The sequence below is a fragment of the Gobio gobio genome (genome assembly GCF_949357685.1).
Source record: "Gobio gobio genome assembly, chromosome: 22".
NCBI lineage: Eukaryota > Metazoa > Chordata > Actinopteri > Cypriniformes > Gobionidae > Gobio > Gobio gobio.
Genome location: NC_137118.1, coordinates 1,300,625 through 1,319,817, shown reverse-complemented (window position 1 = coordinate 1,319,817; position 19,193 = coordinate 1,300,625). Strand labels below are relative to the sequence as shown.

The 19,193-nt window shown below is 44.3% G+C and overlaps 1 long non-coding RNA gene across 1 annotated transcript in view; it reads right to left on the bottom strand.

Moving 5' to 3' along the window:
* LOC307118867 overlaps nucleotides 1–19,193 on the bottom strand; it is a 272,203-nt gene that overhangs the window by 144,448 nt on the left and 108,562 nt on the right. The window contains exon 3 of the long non-coding RNA XR_013815580.1: nucleotides 9,969–10,369. This is a non-coding gene — a long non-coding RNA (uncharacterized lncRNA). The remainder of the gene's footprint in view (nucleotides 1–9,968; nucleotides 10,370–19,193) is intronic.

Sequence of the window (19,193 nt, the reverse complement as noted above, 5' to 3'; positions counted from 1 at the left end):
CAGCTGAACTTATTAAAATCACCCGTTCAGAAGTTTATGAACCCTTGATTCTTGTGTGTGTGTGTGTGTGTGTGTGTGTGTGTGTGTGTGTGTGTGTGTGTGTGTGTGTGTGTGTGTGTGTGTGTGTGTGTGTGTGTGTGTGTGTGTGTGTGTGTGTGTGTGTGTGTGTGTGTGTGTGTGTGTGTGTGTGTGTGTGTGTGTGTGTGTGTGTGTGGTGATGGTTGTTCTTGAGTCTCTTGTGTGTCCTGACCAACGTTCTTCAGAAAAATCCTCCAGCTCCTGCAGATTCTTCAGTTTTCCAGCATCTTCTGTATATTCAGAGCGTGTGTGTGTGTACAGTGACTGTGATTCTGAGATCTGAAGAAGATTGAGGGACTCAAACACAACTACTAAAAAAGGCTCAAACATTCACTGATGCTCCAGAAGGAAACACGACACATTCAGAGCCGGGGGTGAACACTTATGCATTTGAAGATCAGGGTAAATTGAACTTAATTTGTCTTTCGGGAAACATGTGAGTATCTTCTGTTGCTTCTGAAGGGCACGACTAAATGAAAAAAATATGATATTTAAATTAAATAAGAACAATTTTGGACATCATCATCCTGTGCAAAAGTGTTCACCCCCGGCTCTTAATGCTTTGTGTGTCCTTCTGGAGCGTCAGTGAATGTGTGAAGCTTTTTTAATAGTTGTGTTTGAGTCCGTCAATCGTCCTCAGAGTATTTATGACGTAAGTGTTGGCAACAAAATTGTAAACGATCATTATACGACATGAAGGGAAGTATTTCATAGGTTTCTGCTTTTAAAAGGGTGACCTAATTTCTGACTAAATCATGAACTATATTTAATTATTCACTCAGAAGCTAGGCCAGCTTTTAAAAGCAAACAATTTATTTCCCATCTTCCTTTGAATCCAAATAACTGTGATTTCTTGTTGCAGTGCTGCATTAATAGGAAGAGAATTACACTAATATGAATGTTATTACTATTAGTAACGAACCAATAGAACACTGATCTCCATAATGGTGATTTTTTTTTTGCTTGACAAAATGGCTCTCAAACCAATCAATTGATTTTAACTTGGGTTTAAACAAGGTATAGTATGTGAATAGTACTAGCATTTTACAATTAAGACATTAAGTACCGTGAATTAAAAGTGTTAGTTAGAATCACGGTTGGATTTTACAGTGTGGAATGTGTTGCCATGTGCGTAGACAACACCCGCAATTAATTAAGGATAATTGTTTTGGAGAAAACCTGCGGTTACTTTTCCATGGTAAAATCCTGTTTTGTTATTGGTGGACAGAATGTGCCACCTGGCCCCCAGCTGAAGCTCCTGACATTATAACAATATAACACGACTGACTCCTCTAGCGAGAGAGGACTTGTGTCTTTAGTTTTCTGCCCTCTCACACCCAGCACAGTGTTTAGATGTGCAGACTGTGTCCGATCCAAGCCGGACGTTCCTCCAGAGTCAAGCGGGAACTGACAGACAGACAACCATTGTGTGATGTGTGAGGGTTTTTGAGCAACGAAGACTCGAGGGCGACTGAGTGGGAAGAGCATGTTTTTAACACCCCAGTTCAATCCAACACACACCCACCCTGTAGAAATACTGCATGCTTGTGTCCACTTTAGGGTATGTTTGTTTACACGACAACTTTGTCAAAATGATCCCCGTTCACACGGACCTGCGAAAATGATTAAAAAGGCTGTATTATGAATGCCAGGCCAGTGGTTGGAGATGTGACTTTGTCAAGAAACACCCTGCAAACACATAATACACATGCGTGAGCACGTAATGCACATGTGTGAATGCGTAATGCACATGCGTGAGCACGTAATGCACATGTGTGAGCACGTAATGCACATGCGTGAATTCGTAATGCACATGCGTGAACTCGTAATGCACATGCGTGAGCACGTAATGCACATGCGTGAGCACGTAATGCACATGCGTGAGCACGTAATGCACATGCAGCATGTAATACACATGCATGAGCTCGTAATGCACATGCTGCACATGCGTGAGCTCGTAATGCACATGCGTGAGCTCGTAATGCACATGCGTGAGCTCGTGATGCACATGTGTGAGCTCGTGATGCACATGCGTGAGCTCGTGATGCACATGCGTGAGCTCGTGATGCACATGCGTGAGCTCGTGATGCACATGCGTGAGCTCGTGATGCACATGCGTGAGCTCGTGATGCACATGCGTGAGCTCGTAATGCACATGCGTGAGCTCGTAATGCACATGCGTGAGCTCGTGATGCACATGCGTGAGCTCGTGATGCACATGCGTGAGCTCGTGATGCACATGCGTGAGCTCGTGATGCACATGCGTGAGCTCGTGATGCACATGCGTGAGCTTGTGATGCACATGCGTGAGCTCGTGATGCACATGCGTGAGCTCGTGATGCACATGCGTGAGCTCGTGATGCACATGCGTGAGCTCGTAATGCACATGCGTGAGCTCGTGATGCACATGCTGCACATGCGTGAGCTCGTAATGCACATGCGTGAGCTCGTAATGCACATGCGTGAGCTCGTAATGCACATGCGTGAGCGCGTAATGCACATGCGTGAGCGCGTGATGCACATGCGTGAGCTCGTGATGCACATGCGTGAGCTCGTGATGCACATGCGTGACCTCGTGATGCACATGCGTGAGCGCGTGATGCACATGCGTGAGCTCGTGATGCACATGCGTGAGCTCGTGATGCACATGCTGCACATGCGTGAGCTCGTGATGCACATGCTGCACATGCGTGAGCTCGTGATGCACATGCTGCACATGCGTGAGCTTGTAATGCACATGCTGCACATGCGTGAGCTCGTAATGCACATGCGTGAGCTCGTAATGCACATGCGTGAGCTCGTAATGCACATGCTGCACATGCGTGAGCTCGTAATGCACATGCGTGAGCTCGTAATGCACATGCGTGAGCACGTAATGCACATGCGTGAGCAAGTAATGCACATGCGTGAGCTCATTATGCACATGCTGCACATGCGTGAGCTCGTAATGCACATGCGTGAGCTCGTAATGCACATGCGTGAGCACGTAATGCACATGCGTGAGCAAGTAATGCACATGCGTGAGCTCGTAATGCACATGCGTGAGCTCGTAATGCACATGCGTGAGCACGTAATGCACATGCGTGAGCTCGTAATGCACATGCGTGAGCAAGTAATGCACATGCGTGAGCTCGTAATGCACATGCGTGAGCTCGTAATGCACATGCGTGAGCACGTAATGCACATGCGTGAGCTCGTGATGCACATGCGTGAGCTCGTGATGCACATGCGTGAGCTCGTGATGCACATGCGTGAGCTCGTAATGCACATGCGTGAGCTTGTGATGCACATGCGTGAGCTTGTGATGCACATGCGTGAGCTCGTGATGCACATGCGTGAGCTCGTGATGCACATGCGTGAGCTCGTGATGCACATGCGTGAGCTCGTAATGCACATGCGTGAGCTCGTGATGCACATGCTGCACATGCGTGAGCTCGTAATGCACATGCGTGAGCTCGTAATGCACATGCGTGAGCGCGTAATGCACATGCGTGAGCGCGTGATGCACATGCGTGAGCTCGTGATGCACATGCGTGAGCTCGTGATGCACATGCGTGAGCGCGTGATGCACATGCGTGAGCGCGTGATGCACATGCGTGAGCGCGTGATGCACATGCGTGAGCGCGTGATGCACATGCGTGAGCTCGTGATGCACATGCGTGAGCTCGTGATGCACATGCTGCACATGTGTGAGCTCGTGATGCACATGCTGCACATGCGTGAGCTCGTAATGCACATGCTGCACATGCGTGAGCTCGTGCTGCACATGCGTGAGCTCGTAATGCACATGCTGCACATGCGTGAGCTCGTAATGCACATGCGTGAGCTCGTAATGCACATGCGTGAGCTCGTAATGCACATGCTGCACATGCGTGAGCTCGTAATGCACATGCGTGAGCTCGTAATGCATCTGCGTGAGCTCGTAATGCACATGCGTGAGCACGTAATGCACATGCGTGAGCAAGTAATGCACATGCGTGAGCTCATTATGCACATGCTGCACATGCGTGAGCTCGTAATGCACATGCGTGAGCTCGTAATGCACATGCGTGAGCTCGTAATGCACATGCGTGAGCACGTAATGCACATGCGTGAGCTCGTAATGCACATGCTGCACATGCGTGAGCTCGTAATGCACATGCGTGAGCTCGTAATGCACATGCGTGAGCTCGTAATGCACATGCGTGAGCTCGTAATGCACATGCGTGAGCACGTAATGCACATGCGTGAGCAAGTAATGCACATGCGTGAGCTCATTATGCACATGCTGCATGCGTGAGCTCGTAATGCACATGCGTGAGCTCGTAATGCACATGCGTGAGCTCGTAATGCACATGCGTGAGCTCGTAATGCACATGCGTGAGCACGTAATGCACATGCGTGAGCAAGTAATGCACATGCGTGAGCTCGTTATGCACATGCTGCACATGCGTGAGCTCGTAATGCACATGCGTGAGCGCGTAATGCACATGCGTGAGCGCGTAATGCACATGCGTGAGCGCGTAATGCACATGCGTGAGCGCGTAATGCACATGCGCGAGCGCGTAATGCACATGCGCGAGCGCGTAATGCACATGCGCGAGCGCGTAATGCACATGCGCGAGCGCGTAATGCACATGCGCGAGCGCGTAATGCACATGCGCGAGCTCGTAATGCACATGCGCGAGCTCGTAATGCACATGCGCGAGCTCGTAATGCACATGCGCGAGCTCGTAATGCACATGCGTGAGCTCGTAATGCACATGCTCGTCCATCCATCCATCTTCTTCCGCTTATCCAGGGCCGGGTCGCGGGGGCAGCAGTCTAAGCAGAGATGCCCAGACTTCCCTCTCCCTAGACACTTCCTCTAGCTCTTCCGGGGGGACACCGAGGCGTTCCCAGGCCAGCCGGAAGACATAGTCCCTCCAGCGTGTCCTAGGTCTTCCCCGGGGCCTCCTCCCGGTTGGACATGCCCGAAACACCTTCCCGGGAAGGCGTTCAGGAGGCATCCGGAACAGATGCCCGAGCCACCTCAGCCGACCCCTCTCGATGTGGAGGAGCAGCGGCTCTACTCCGAGTTCCTCCCGAGTGACTGAGCTTCTCACCCTATCTCTAAGGGAGCGCCCAGCCACCCTGCGGAGAAAGCTCATTTCGGCCGCCTGTATCCGGGATCTTGTCCTTTCGGTCATGACCCAAAGCTCATGACCATAGGTGAGAGTAGGAACGTAGATTGACCGGTAAATCGAGATCTTCGCCTTACGGCTTAGCTCTTTCTTCACCACGACAGACCGGTACATCGACCGCATTACTGCAGAAGCTGCACCGATCCGTCTGTCAATCTCCCGTTCCATCCTCCCCTCACTCGTGAACAAGACCCCTAGATACTTAAACTCCTCCACTTGGGGCAGGAACTCTCCACCAACCTGAAGAGGGCAAGCCACCCTTTTCCGACTGAGGACCATGGCCTCGGATTTGGAGGTGCTGATCCCCATCCCAGCCACTTCACACTCGGCTGCAAACCGCCCCAGTGCATGCTGAAGGTCCTGGTTAGAAGGGGCCAACACGACAACGTCATCCGCAAAGAGCAGAGACGAAACCGTGTGGTCCCCAAACCTGACACCCTCCGGCCCTTGGCTGCGCCTAGAAATTCTGTCCATAAAAATTATGAACAGAACCGGCGACAAAGGGCAGCCCTGCCGGAGTCCAACATGCACCGGGAACAAGTCTGACTTACTGCCGGCAATGCGGACCAAACTCCTGCTTCGGTCATACAGGGACCTAGTCACTAGAGCGTCTCTTGAGATCAGAGGAGTGAGGTTTACTCACACAGCGACTACTAGCTGACCTCCGTTACATTGAGATGGCCAATCAAAGTAGGCAAGGTTTATGTTCTCTTTTGGCTTGTGCACAGAACACCACTAAGGAATTTGAATATTAACAGTGAATCTATGTATTTATTCACTAACGTGAAGAATCTTGAGACTAACTATATATATTTGACGCAAATGTTATTTGCAAATAGTCCCAAAATGATTATTTCCCAACTAGATCTAGAATTTCGTTCACTGTTCTGTTTCTTTATGCTTTATAACAATTAAAAAATGATGTCCAATGTTGAAGACATGGTTACGGTCTTGACATGTAATATGCATGTGCACGACATCATCGCTTTCACAAATTCACGTTTTTGATGTTTACACAGAGGCATTGTTTGATCATGACATGTTGTTCCATAAATTGAAATAGTAAAGACTTTTACATTGTTACAAAAACTATCACTTTTGATCAATGTAATGCATCCTTGCTGAATAAAAGTATTAATTCCTTTAACTAAATCTAATTTTAATAACATAATATTATATAATATAATAATACGGAATGTAATCATTTCCTGTGTATAATCATTTTCCTGAGAAAAGACAAAACATTTTTTTTTTGCAGTTGCTCTTTATTCTAAGAGTTCCTTCAGTGTCATGTTCAGTTTCCTGAGAATCCGTGAGTGTGTTTCAACAAAGGGCTCGTTGTGGGATTCAGTGTTTTGAAGGCCTTGAGTGTTTTAGCTCTCTTGAAGCGTCCTAGACGTTTGTTCTTAAGGGTCTTGATTAATGAAATCAAGTGTGTGCTGACTCTGATGGAACAAGGTGTGTTTACAGACCGGCTGAAGCTCAAATGCAGTGGTTTTATCAATCCAGCAGAGAGAGAGAGAGCAGACAAAATCTCAATCTTATCAGGCATTTTCATTGTAGTTTGATTTGTGATGATGCGAAACATGCAGCCATGAGTCTTTGAGGGAGAAGAACAGCCCTCACATTCGGTGGTGTTTACATCGCTGCTGTCCTTGAATGACTCTTTCCCATGTTAGACTCTTTGTTTGACTTTCATTAGGTGGTGCTAGATAAGATTTATGCGGTGTATGTTTGTGAACAGCAAATGTACGGTGGAGTAAGTGTGCATGTTTGCCTCCACATTAGTCAGAATGTATTGATTAAAGGGGAAGATCTGCTCCTGCATTCTGCCTCATTCTCACTGCTAGAGTTGATTCTCATGATAAACATGGACAAAGCTTCACAACACCAGCTGGACGTGTGACGGAGTATTTCTGTGCCACACACACTCCTTCAGGATTCACACACACACACACACACACACACACACACACACACACACACACACACACACACACACACACACACACACACACACACACACACACACACACACACACACACACACAGTTTCAGAATGTGTGGCCCTGTGTGACATCATAAAGGGCGGAACTCCTTATATGGGCACTTCTCCTGAATGAGCACATACACACACACACACACACACACACATCACTGAGCTTGGTTCGGGTTACATGAGTCGTCGGCGGCGCTGGCGTTGTGTTTTTAGACACAAGATCAACAATGTCACTAATAGAGTGTGTGTTTGTGTGTGTGTCTGTGTGTGTGTGCGTGCGTGCGTGTGTGTGTGTGTGTGTCTTTAGCTCCGCCCACTGCTCTCCTCCTCGAGCTCGGCTGTGTTCAGAAAGAATGGGTTCAGTGTTTCTGTCTTTTATAAATCTGATAAACTAAAGACTCTAGTGAGATATGAAGGATCAACACTACTCTAGAGATACTCCAGACTAACACCAGACTGACAGAAACTGTGTGTGTGATGACCCTTTAATTTACTGTAGTGTGCCTGAGCTCTTGTAAACTTCCATATAAATAGAGTACATTTTTAGATCTAATTTGAGTGACTCACTCAGTGCTTTCCGCCACTTCTTTACTGGAAGGTTTAGTAGGTCGTACCACCCATGGGAGGATCTAAACTTATCTTATTTGATATATTATCAAGCCTATAATTTCATTCTATGATTTCATCTCCTATTTTTATTTTACCTCTATTTTATTCCTGCTCAATATCAGTGATCTAATTGCAAATAAGTGTGTGTGAAGTTTCAGCTCAAAATACCCCACAGATAGCATGTTGAATTTCCCTTTGTGTCCTGTGTGTCCCTTTAAATGCAAATGAGCTGCTCCCCTCCCACTTTCAGGAAGAGGGCGGAGCTTCAAGAGCTCGTGTTAGCAGCTCTGATGACCTCTCACACACACACACACACACACACACACTGAAACTGTTCAGCCTTTAATGATCAAACCGGAGTCGGTCAATGATGGAGAGACTCCAGAAGAAGAGACGACATGTAGAATGAGACAGGACACACACACACACACACACACACACACTCACTCACTCACACATACATGTAGAACGAGACAGGACGTTTCTGAAGGGATAGAGGATGAGTTTGAGTTAACCATCTTCAGTCATTGATTAGCATATTCTGTCACGGTGATCTCTAGAGCGCTGGTGTGGGGTAAGATGAGCCAGAGAATATCTGCTGATGAAGAGAGAACAGGGATAGTTTAGTGTAATTACGGTTATAACTGATGATGTCATCTGGCTTTATGACACGCGTTTGTGTTCGTCCTGTATCAATAAATGTGAGAGACGGACAGCAACTCTTCCTCTTCTCCACATGTTCTCGGGGGCGGAGTTATGTAAATATCAGGGTTTGTGATGTCACTAACCTGTGAAGAAGTTTGAGCGTCGTAACATTGCAGACGTTGTTTATGCTCAAACAGCGACACTACACACTCACAAGTCAAATCATAATGTTAATGTTTAATGTGTGTGAATGGAGAGATGCTTCAGAATGAATGTTTAATGATGTTTTACAGTAGTATATTGTCATATCTGCATCATCGTCTGTCTTCAGGTTGTTCTTTCCGTTTGGACTGTCTACGGAAAAACCAAACGATATACAGAACCAGCAACATCGTGTAATGATATCCGGATTATCACTTTTAGAGCCTTTCCTTTAGGGCTGCAACTAACGATTATTTTAATCGGATAAAAAAAGCATACATTTCCAATCCTTTGTTCAAAAACAGAACTGAAAGTGCAAATTCACAGTGCAAAAAATCATCAGAAAGTGCTCAGGTTGCTACAATAAATCTATAAATCTTTTTTATTTATTTTTAAACAGAAAAATATAATCAGAAAACTTAACAGGATGTTAGAACTTGTTCTCTACACTACACTCAGACGCACACATTTAATGGGTTTAGTTAAATTGTAATGCATTAAGAATTTCTCTAAAATGTCCAAACCCATTATCTACTGTATTAACCTATTAATATGAATGATATTAAATACAGACACAGATTTAACTGCTGTGACATATAAACAAATATTATGTAACAATGAAATAAAACTACTCCTCCTAAAGAAGAACACAATGTCTTATTTTCAATGAATGATATGCATTCTTTATAACAACTTGCATACAACATTCCTTATAGATATGGAATAAATAATTAATGTATAATAAATATAATTAATCCTTATTAAAACTAAAGAGGTGATTTTCTCTGTCTTTTGTTGTTTGATTAATATTAAGAGCACAAATGGAAGCAGGTTAATGGACTGCTGTCGCTTTAAGACCGAATGCTGACCCAAAATGACAATAGATATTAGTCTTTGTCATTCATAGCTGGGTTTGATTTTCGTCTCGTTTTTGTCTGTGAAAAATGTTGTTGTTTAAAATATTGACAATTATTTGTCAACGAAATGAACATAGCAACAGATTGAAAAATGAATGAGCCAAAAAAGGCAAGTGAATAAAAACGTGTCTTTAGTCTTGCAAACTACACCACCCCTGCTTTACTACTGTTATTAACAAGCTAACGCTAACTTTTTTATACTCCAACATCTCGACGTCTTATTGAGGGGCATAATAGTCGCACGACACAACGAATCGATAATGAAATTCATTGCCAACTCTGTTTCAATTATCGAATTTTATCGATTCGTTGTTGCAGGCCTACTTTCCTTTCTAATTACACTAGCATCTCCTGTACCTAACAGAGGTGGACAAAGTACACAACTTCATTACTCGAGTGAAAGTAAAAGTACTACTGGTCAAATATTACTCTGTTACAAGTGAAAGTTGTTAAAAACTATTTTTACTTAAGTAAAAGTACAGAAGTACTCGCTTTTAAAAGTACTTAAGTATCAAAAGTAAATTTCCATTTTTTTTGTCAATGCATTATTTTATTATTGTTGCATTGTTGTATAAATGCACGCTGGTTTAAGCCCTTCAGTGATGCTCCATCCGACATGCTAGCATACGACCACCTTAAACTCATTTAAATACTTAAAAGTTAGAAAGCTCTTTACAAAGCTGCTGTCACTTTAAGGCAGAATGCACAAATCCTACACACTGATACACATCCGATATTCCCCCAACTGTTTACGTTCACTTAAGACATAATCAACTTTGTTTACATGAATACTTTCCAAAATGAAAATTGACATTTTGTGTGTTTTGGTCTGTTTAAGTGCGAAAAACACACAAAAGAAAGATCTATTCAGTGCTCGAGCTCTGGCATCTCAGAGGCACTAAAACAGACTGAACTGAGCTCGTTCATCAGGCTTTCTCAGATTCATCCATATGTCTGCGCTTCTCTTTCTCCCAGATATTTACATTTGGCAAAACAAAAAAAAAACTTTTAAAGAAGAAAAAAAAATCATCCACTGACTTTTAAAGCTGCTACAGAAACGACTTTTGACTTCGAGGATCTTGATAGAAATGTAGTGAAGTAAAAAGTACAATATTTGTCTTTCAAATGTAGTGAAGTTAAAGTAAAAGTTCCCCTAAAAAATAATACTTCAGTAAAGTACAGATACTCAAAAAGTGAACTTAAGTACAGAACTCAAGTAAATGTGCTTAGTTATTGTCCACCTCTGGTACCTAAAGTTTGTTCTCCGAGTGTCCACTAATTTTTGACTTTTGAAAGAGCCAGAGGTCATTCATACGGCCTGACTCCAGCCCTTGTGACATTTCTTAACCTTGTGACTCTAGTCCGGCGTGAGAGGAGGAAACCAGCTGACCATGGCCTCGCCATGATGAGGATTCAGATGTGGCGATGTTGGCAAACACATCTGGGGATTAAGGCCGTTACAGAAAACAATGAGCGATGTGATTGTCCTCAGCCCTCACAGTAGATTAAACCCCATCTGCTCATCCTGTGGGCACCTCGTTCTGCCTCCAATCATGGACTTTACGGGGGTTATTATTTTAAATATCTTGCAAATGAAGGTAGAAATAACGGATTAGGGTTACAAATGGTGAAACCAAACCCATGCATGCCTCATTTGCAGAGCTGGTGGAGTAATATCTGTGAGGTCCAGGCTCTGTGAGGGGTTGTGTGAGACTCGGGCTAGCGGTAAAGCTTCAGCGGGACATCCTGGAACTCAACCAGTCAAAAAGAGGACGCAAAAATGGCCCCACTTCCCCTTAATCCCCTTACCATCACTCTCAACAAACAGCAAACATGTCCGAGTCCGAGGTCACTAAACCATGAGACTTTACGCTCTTGAAATCTCGCGCTCAACGCTTATTTGCCCTGCCCAACTTCTAAAAATGCTAGTTGTTGTTTTTGATCCATGCCAGCTTAATTAATAAGGTCATGATCAGTGTTGGGGAAACGCATTACAAGTAACTTGAGTTACGTAATAATATTACTTTTTCCAAGTAACTAGTAAAGTAACGCATTACTTTTCAAATTTACAACAAAATATACTTTAAAAAGTTACTTTTTCACATTAGTTTGACTGACAGCTCTCCTGCCCTCATGTTGAGAAGAATAAGTGCAGAGGTGTGTGTGTGTGTGTGTGTGTGTGTGTCTGTGTGTGTCTGTGTGTGTCTGTGTGTGTCTGTGTGTGTCTGTGTGTCTGTGTGTCTGTGTGTCTGTGTGTCTGTGTGTGTGTGTGTGTGTGTGTGTGTGTGTGTGTGTGTGTGTGTGTGTGTGTCTGTGTCTGTGTCTGTGTCTGTGTCTGTGTCTGTGTCTGTGTCTGTGTCTGTGTCTGTGTCTGTGTCTGTGTCTGTGTCTGAACATGATGGTTATTGTAGTTCTAGACTAAATGTGAGCATTTATTAATCTCACTTGCACAATAAAGATTCTGTCCTCCTCAAAATGAAGAAAATCAGTCAAATGCAAAATCAGAATACTATGCAAACCTCCAATAATTGAATGTTAAATAACATTATTTTATGCATAATCTACCTTTATATTTAATTTACCAATGTCTTGCTGCTGACCTTTGATGATGAAAATTACTAGATTTTTAGTTTTTATTGGTAAAACTTTTTTCTCCTGCATCTATTCTCCATTATCCAGAGCTGCGCCCTCTAGTGTTCATGAGGGAATCTGCATCTTTACCTCAGTCTGGGGATTATTATTTACATTTTGGTATGAAGAGGTCTTTACCGTTGCACAAAAATATAACTTTTGTCTTATAAAAAAACAAAAACAAGCCCAGCCCAGGTGAGAAAAAGTAACAAAAAAGTAACGTAACGCATTACTTTTCTTAAAAAGTAACTAAGTAACTCAATTAATTACTTTTTAAGGGAGTAACGCAATATTGTAATGCATTACTTTTCAAAGTAACTTTGCCCAACACTGGGGACGGATGAGGGTTAGATTGGCAAGGCCCAACTGATCAACATCATTGGAGATGCAGGACTGGCCCAAGCCCCGTCTGGTCAGATGTTGATGTATGTAATCACAGTTGGTCTCTTTAACATCTCAGAGATGTTACAGTAAACCTGTCTGATTTAAAACAAGCTCTTGACTGTGTTGTTTGTGTACTTAACATCTGAAAGTGAGTGTTTGTATCAGATATTGCAAAGTTTTTGTCTGTGCGAATGTGTCTTCATATCATTGTGTTTCGTGTGATGCATATGTTGGAGTTTAAGGTCGTGGGATCACACCAGGTTTCTTGGACTGTGTTTATTTTTCCTCGGCTACCGCTGATAAATTGCAGCTGTCCAAATGTGTGTGTGAGTGGCGATGCCGCTGAGGCCGAGCGCATCCAGACCGATATCTGTCCTCCGCCAACCCCTGGGTCCAGAAAACAGCCATTCGCCACCAGCACAGAGACACTGCTCCTCATGGGTTATGTAAACATAAGGGGAATTAGATCATTAATTCTGTTAGATGGAAACCTGTTAGGCTTGTGATGTGCTGCTCTGTCCTTAGTTCCCTTTTCCCGGGATGAAGTTTTCTAAGGCCAAAGAAATTCCAGACTAAAACGCGTGTCATTGCAAGCGTGTGGTCCAGTTGAACACACTTAAAGGGATAGTTCACCTAAAAATTTAAATGTGAATTTTTTAAGAATGTCCATGCAATCAAATTCAATGTGATCCACATCACCAGTGTTGTTTTGGACCCCATTGCCTTTCAATGTATGGATAATAACATTCTTCAAAATACACTATATTGCCAGAAGTATTGTGCCGCCCCTCGAGGTGTTCAACCCCTTCATGGCCACAGGTGTATAAGTCCAGCTCTAGGCCTGCAGACGCTTCTACACACATTAGAGAGCGAATGGGCCGCTCTCAGGTGTGTGTGTGTGTGTGTGTGTGTGTGTGTGTGGGCATGTTTTCGTGAAATATCAGGACACAAATGTGTATAATGACATGGGTATGACACAGGTATTACAAAAAGAGGGTGAAATATGAGGACGTTCCCCATGTCCTCACTTTTCAAAATGCTTATAAATCACACAGAACAAGTTTTTTTTACAGAAAGTGAACTGCACAGTCTGTGTGTGTGTGTGTGTGTGTGTGTGTGTGTGTGTGTGTGTGTGTGTGTGTGTGTGTGTGTGTGTGTGTGTGTGTGTGTGTGTGTGTGTGTGTGTGTGTGTGTGTGTGTGTGTGTGTGTGTGTGTGTGTGTGTGTGTGTGTGTGTGTGTGTGTGTGTGTGTGTGTGTGTGTGTGTGTGTGTGTGTGTGTGTGTGTGTGTGTGTGTGTGTGTGTGTGTGTGTGTGTGTGTGTGTGTGTGTGTGTGTGTGTGTGTGTGTGTGTGTGTGTGTGTGTGTGTGTGTGTGTGTGATGGGTAGGTTTAGGGGCAGTGTAAGGGGATAGAAAATACGGTTTGTACGGTATAAAAACCATTACGCCTATGGAATGTCCTCACATTTCACAAAAACAAACGTGTGTGTGTGTGTGTGTTCGCTTCTACACACATTAGTGAGAGAATGGGCCACTCTCAGAGAACTCAAGCGTGGGGCCGTGATCGGTGGAGACTGTGCAATAAGGCCAAATAGTATACGAAATATTTCACACTCAACTGTTAGTGGGATTATAACAAAGTGGAAGCCATTGGGAACAACAGCAACTCAGCCACAAAGAGCGGGGTCAGCTCATGCTGAGGGTCACAGAGCGGGGTCAGCACATGCTGAGGGTCACAGAGCGGGGTCAGCACATGCTGAGGGTCACAGAGCGGGGTCAGCACATGCTGAGGGTCACAGAGCGGGGTCAGCTCATGCTGAGGGTCACAGAGCGGGGTCAGCACATGCTGAGGGTCACAGAGCGGGGTCAGCTCATGCTGAGGGTCACAGAGCGGGGTCAGCTCATGCTGAGGGTCACAGAGCGGGGTCAGCGCATGCTGAGGGTCACAGAGCGGGGTCAGCGCATGCTGAGGGTCACAGAGCGGGGTCAGCTCATGCTGAGGGTCACAGAGCGGGGTCAGCTCATGCTGAGGGTCACAGAGCGGGGTCAGCGCATGCTGAGGGTCACAGAGCGGGGTCAGCTCATGCTGAGGGTCACAGAGCGGGGTCAGCGCATGCTGAGGGTCACAGAGCGGGGTCAGCGCATGCTGAGGGTCACAGAGCGGGGTCAGCGCATGCTGAGGGTCACAGAGCGGGGTCAGCTCATGCTGAGGGTCACAGAGCGCGGTCAGCTCATGCTGAGGGTCACAGAGCGGGGTCAGCACATGCTGAGGGTCACAGAGCGGGGTCAGCGCATGCTGAGGGTCACAGAGCGGGGTCAGCTCATGCTGAGGGTAACAGAAGTGGCCAACTTTCTGCAGAGTCAAGAGCTCCAGACCTCCAAACTTCTGTGTCCTTCAGATGAGCTCAAGAACAGTGTGTAGAGCTTCATGGAATGGGTTTCCATGGCCGAGCAGCTCTTCCAAGCCTTAGTGCAATGCAAAGCGTGGGATGCAGTGGGGTAAAGCGTGCCGCTACTGGACTCTAGAGCAGTGGAGACGTGTTCTCTGAGTGACCAATCACGCTTCTCTGTCTGACAATCCCATGGACGAGTCTGGGTTTGGCGGTTGCCAGGAGAACGGGACTTGCCTGACTGCATTGTGCCAAGTGTAGAGTTTGGTGGAGGGGGGATTATGGGGTGGGGTTGTTTTTCAGGGGTTTGTTCCAGTGAAAGGAACTCTTAAAGGATAGTTCACCCAAAAATGAAAATTAGCCCATGATTTACTCACCCTCAAGTCATCCGAGGTGTGTGTGACATTCTTCTTTCAGACGAATAAAATCTGAGTTATATTACAAAAGTCCAGGCTAATCCAAGCATTAGAATTGGATTCATAGTTGCTCTGTTTTTGAAGTCCATAAAAGTGCATCTGTGCGTCATATAACTGCTCCACGCGGCTCTGGGGTGTTAATAAAGGCCTTCTGAAGCGAATCGATGCGTTTGTGTAAGAAAAATATGTATTTAAAACTTTATCAAGTAAACTTTTGGCCGATCGCCTTCCGTGGAAAAGTGTTGAATGTTGAAAGTGAAACTCAAGATGTGTTCGTGACGTCATGACCTGGTCGCGTTAGTCTTTCCATCCGCAGGGGAACTTTCAACACTTTCTCCATAAATTGAACACGGAAGGTGGAGGCCGAAAGTTTACATTATAAAGTTTTAAATATGGATATTTTTCTTACACAAACGCATCGATTTGCTTCAGAAGGCCTTTATTAACACCCCAGAGCCGCGTGGAGCAGTTATATGACGGATAGATGACTTTTTATGGACTTCAAAAACAGAGCAACTATGAATCAAATTCTAATGCTTGGATTAGCCTGGACTTTTGTAATATAACTCAGATTTTATTCGTCTGAAAGAAGAATGTCACACACACCTCGGATGAGCTGAGGGAGAGGAAATCATGGGCTAATTTTCATTTTTGGGTGAACTATCCCTTTAATGCTTCACCAAGACATTTTGGACAATTTCATGCTCCCATCTTTGTGGGCCCAGTTTGGGGACGGCCCCTTCCTGTCCCAGCATGACTGCTCCAGTGCTCAAAGCGTCTCCATAAAGACATGGATGAGGAGTTTGGTGAGGAGGAACTGGAGTCCTGATAGAGCCGATAGAACAGCTTTGGGATGAATTAGAGCGGAGACTGAGAGCCAGGCCTTCTCGTCCAACATCACAAATGAAGAATCCCCATAAACACACTCCTAAACCTTGAGGAAAGAAGAGCTGAAGCTGTTAGAGCTCCATATTAAACCCTACAGATTGAGAATGGGATGGCAAAGAGAGACATCAGAGAACCATAGAAGAAGACCAGCTCATGCTATTACCCTCTATAGCACCCCTTGTGGCAGAAGTGAGAATGCGTTCACACACTTGTCTATACAAGGAAGGAATAACTTCTGCTTTGGTGTCAGAGGACGGTGATTCTGATAAAGTGCACACATTCTTCAGTTTGGTCTTGCTCACATGAACTCGGTTTGGGAGTGGATCAAGAAAAATCTAATCTTTCCCCTTTCCCTTTGAAAAGAGCATTCGAACTGTACAGTCTCATCTAACACTTTCCTGTATTGTTGAAGTTATTCTTGGTCAGACATGGAGGGCCAGCATTTCCTCTGAGGCCTTTCTTTTTTTAGAATATCACATGCAAGTCTGATATGTAGGTCGTATCAGAAAACTATTATTCCTTTAGCTCGTCGAATGGCCTTCATTCTCTCCCAACTAGATCAGTTCATAGACACCCCTGAGACCAGCTGAGAATGAGGGTCAGAAACAACCCCAAAATAAACGCCCGCCTCACTGAAAGTGTCAATATTTTTAGAGCTAGAGGTTAAACCCTTGATTAAAGAAAGAACCGGAGTCTGGATTTTTTTTGTCTGGCCTATGTTTTCCTGGTTTCATTTATTTTATGTTACTGCGTGAGCAAAATATTTAGCAATAATGTATTTTCAACTTTGATGTTAGTAGTTAAAGGTGCACTATGTAAGATTTTTGCATCATGCGCTCATGCGTGTGTGTGTTTGATCCTCTCACACACGTGAGTGTGTTAAAGTGATGTTGTAATGCTATTCTGTGCGGTAAATCAACAACAGCAGATTTACACAATCAGACTAACTGTGTTGAGCTGGAGAACAATGATTACACTCAAAAAATGCTGGGTTAGTCCAATTTTCAACCCAACTTGGGTTGTTTTCAACCCAGCATTTTTTGAGTTGAGTTGTTTTAACCCAGTGAATGGGTTATTTTAACCCAGTGGTTGGGTTAAATGTTTGCTTAAAACAACCCAACCGCTGAGTTAGTCCATTTTCACCTCAACTTGGGTCGTTTTAACCCAGTGAATGGGTCGTTTTAACCCAGCGGTTGGGTTAAATGTTTGCTTAAAATAACCCAATCACTGGGTTAGTCCATTTTCAACTCAACTTGGGTCGTTTTAACCCAGTGAATGGGTCGTTTTAACCCAGCGGTTGGGTTAAATGTTTGCTTAAAACAACCCAATCGCTGGGTTAGTCCATTTTCAACTCAACTTGGGTCGTTTTAACCCAGTGAATGGGTCGTTTTAACCCAGCGGTTGGGTTAAATGTTTGCTTAAAACAACCCAATCGCTGGGTTAGTCCATTTTCAACTCAACTTGGGTTGTTTTTAACACAGCATTTTTTGAGTTGAGTTGTTTTAACCCAGTGAATGGGTCATTTTAACCCAGTGGTTGGGTTAAATGTTTGCTTAAAACAACCCAACCGCTGAGTTAGTCCATTTTCAACTCAACTTGGGTCGTTTTAACCCAGTGAATGGGTCGTTTTAACCCAGCGGTTGGGTTAAATGTTTGCTTAAAATAACCCAATCACTGGGTTAGTCCATTTTCAACTCAACTTGGGTCGTTTTAACCCAGTGAATGGGTCGTTTTAACCCAGCGGTTGGGTTAAATGTTTGCTTAAAACAACCCAATCGCTGGGTTAGTCCATTTTCAACTCAACTTGGGTTGTTTTTAACACAGCATTTTTTGAGTTGAGTTGTTTTAACCCAGTGAATGGGTCATTTTAACCCAGTGGTTGGGTTAAATGTTTGCTTAAAACAACCCAATCGCTGGGTTAGTCCATTTTCAACTCAACTTGGGTCGTTTTAACCCAGTGAATGGGTCGTTTTAACCCAGTGGTTGGGTTAAATGTTTGCTTAAAACAGCCCAATCGCTGGGTTAGTCCATTTTCAACTCAACTTGGGTTGTTTTTAACACAGCATTTTTTGAGTTGTTTTTAACACAGCATTTTTTGAGTTGTTTTAACCCAGTGAATGGGTCATTTTAACCCAGTGGTTGGGTTAAATGTTTGCTTAAAACAACCCAATCGCTGGCTTTGTCCATTTTCAACTCAACTTGGGTCGTTTTAACCCAGTGAATGGGTCATTTTAACTCAGTGGTTGGGTTAAATGTTTGCTTAAAACAACCCAATCGCTGGGTTAGTCCATTTTCAACTCAACTTGGGTTGTTTTAACCCAGTGAATGGGTCCTTTTAACCCAGCGGTTGGGTTAAATGTTTGCTTAAAACAACCCAATCGCTGGGTTAGTCCATTTTCAACTCAACTTGGGTTGTTTTTAACACAGCATTTTTTGAGTTGAGTTGTTTTAACCCAGTGAATGGGTCATTTTAACCCAGTGGTTGGGTTAAATGTTTGCTTAAAACAACCCAACCGCTGAGTTAGTCCATTTTCAACTCAACTTGGGTCGTTTTAACCCAGTGAATGGGTCGTTTTAACCCAGCGGTTGGGTTAAATGTTTGCTTAAAATAACCCAATCACTGGGTTAGTCCATTTTCAACTCAACTTGGGTCGTTTTAACCCAGTGAATGGGTCGTTTTAACCCAGCGGTTGGGTTAAATGTTTGCTTAAAACAACCCAATCGCTGGGTTAGTCCATTTTCAACTCAACTTGGGTTGTTTTTAACACAGCATTTTTTGAGTTGAGTTGTTTTAACCCAGTGAATGGGTCATTTTAACCCAGTGGTTGGGTTAAATGTTTGCTTAAAACAACCCAATCGCTGGGTTAGTCCATT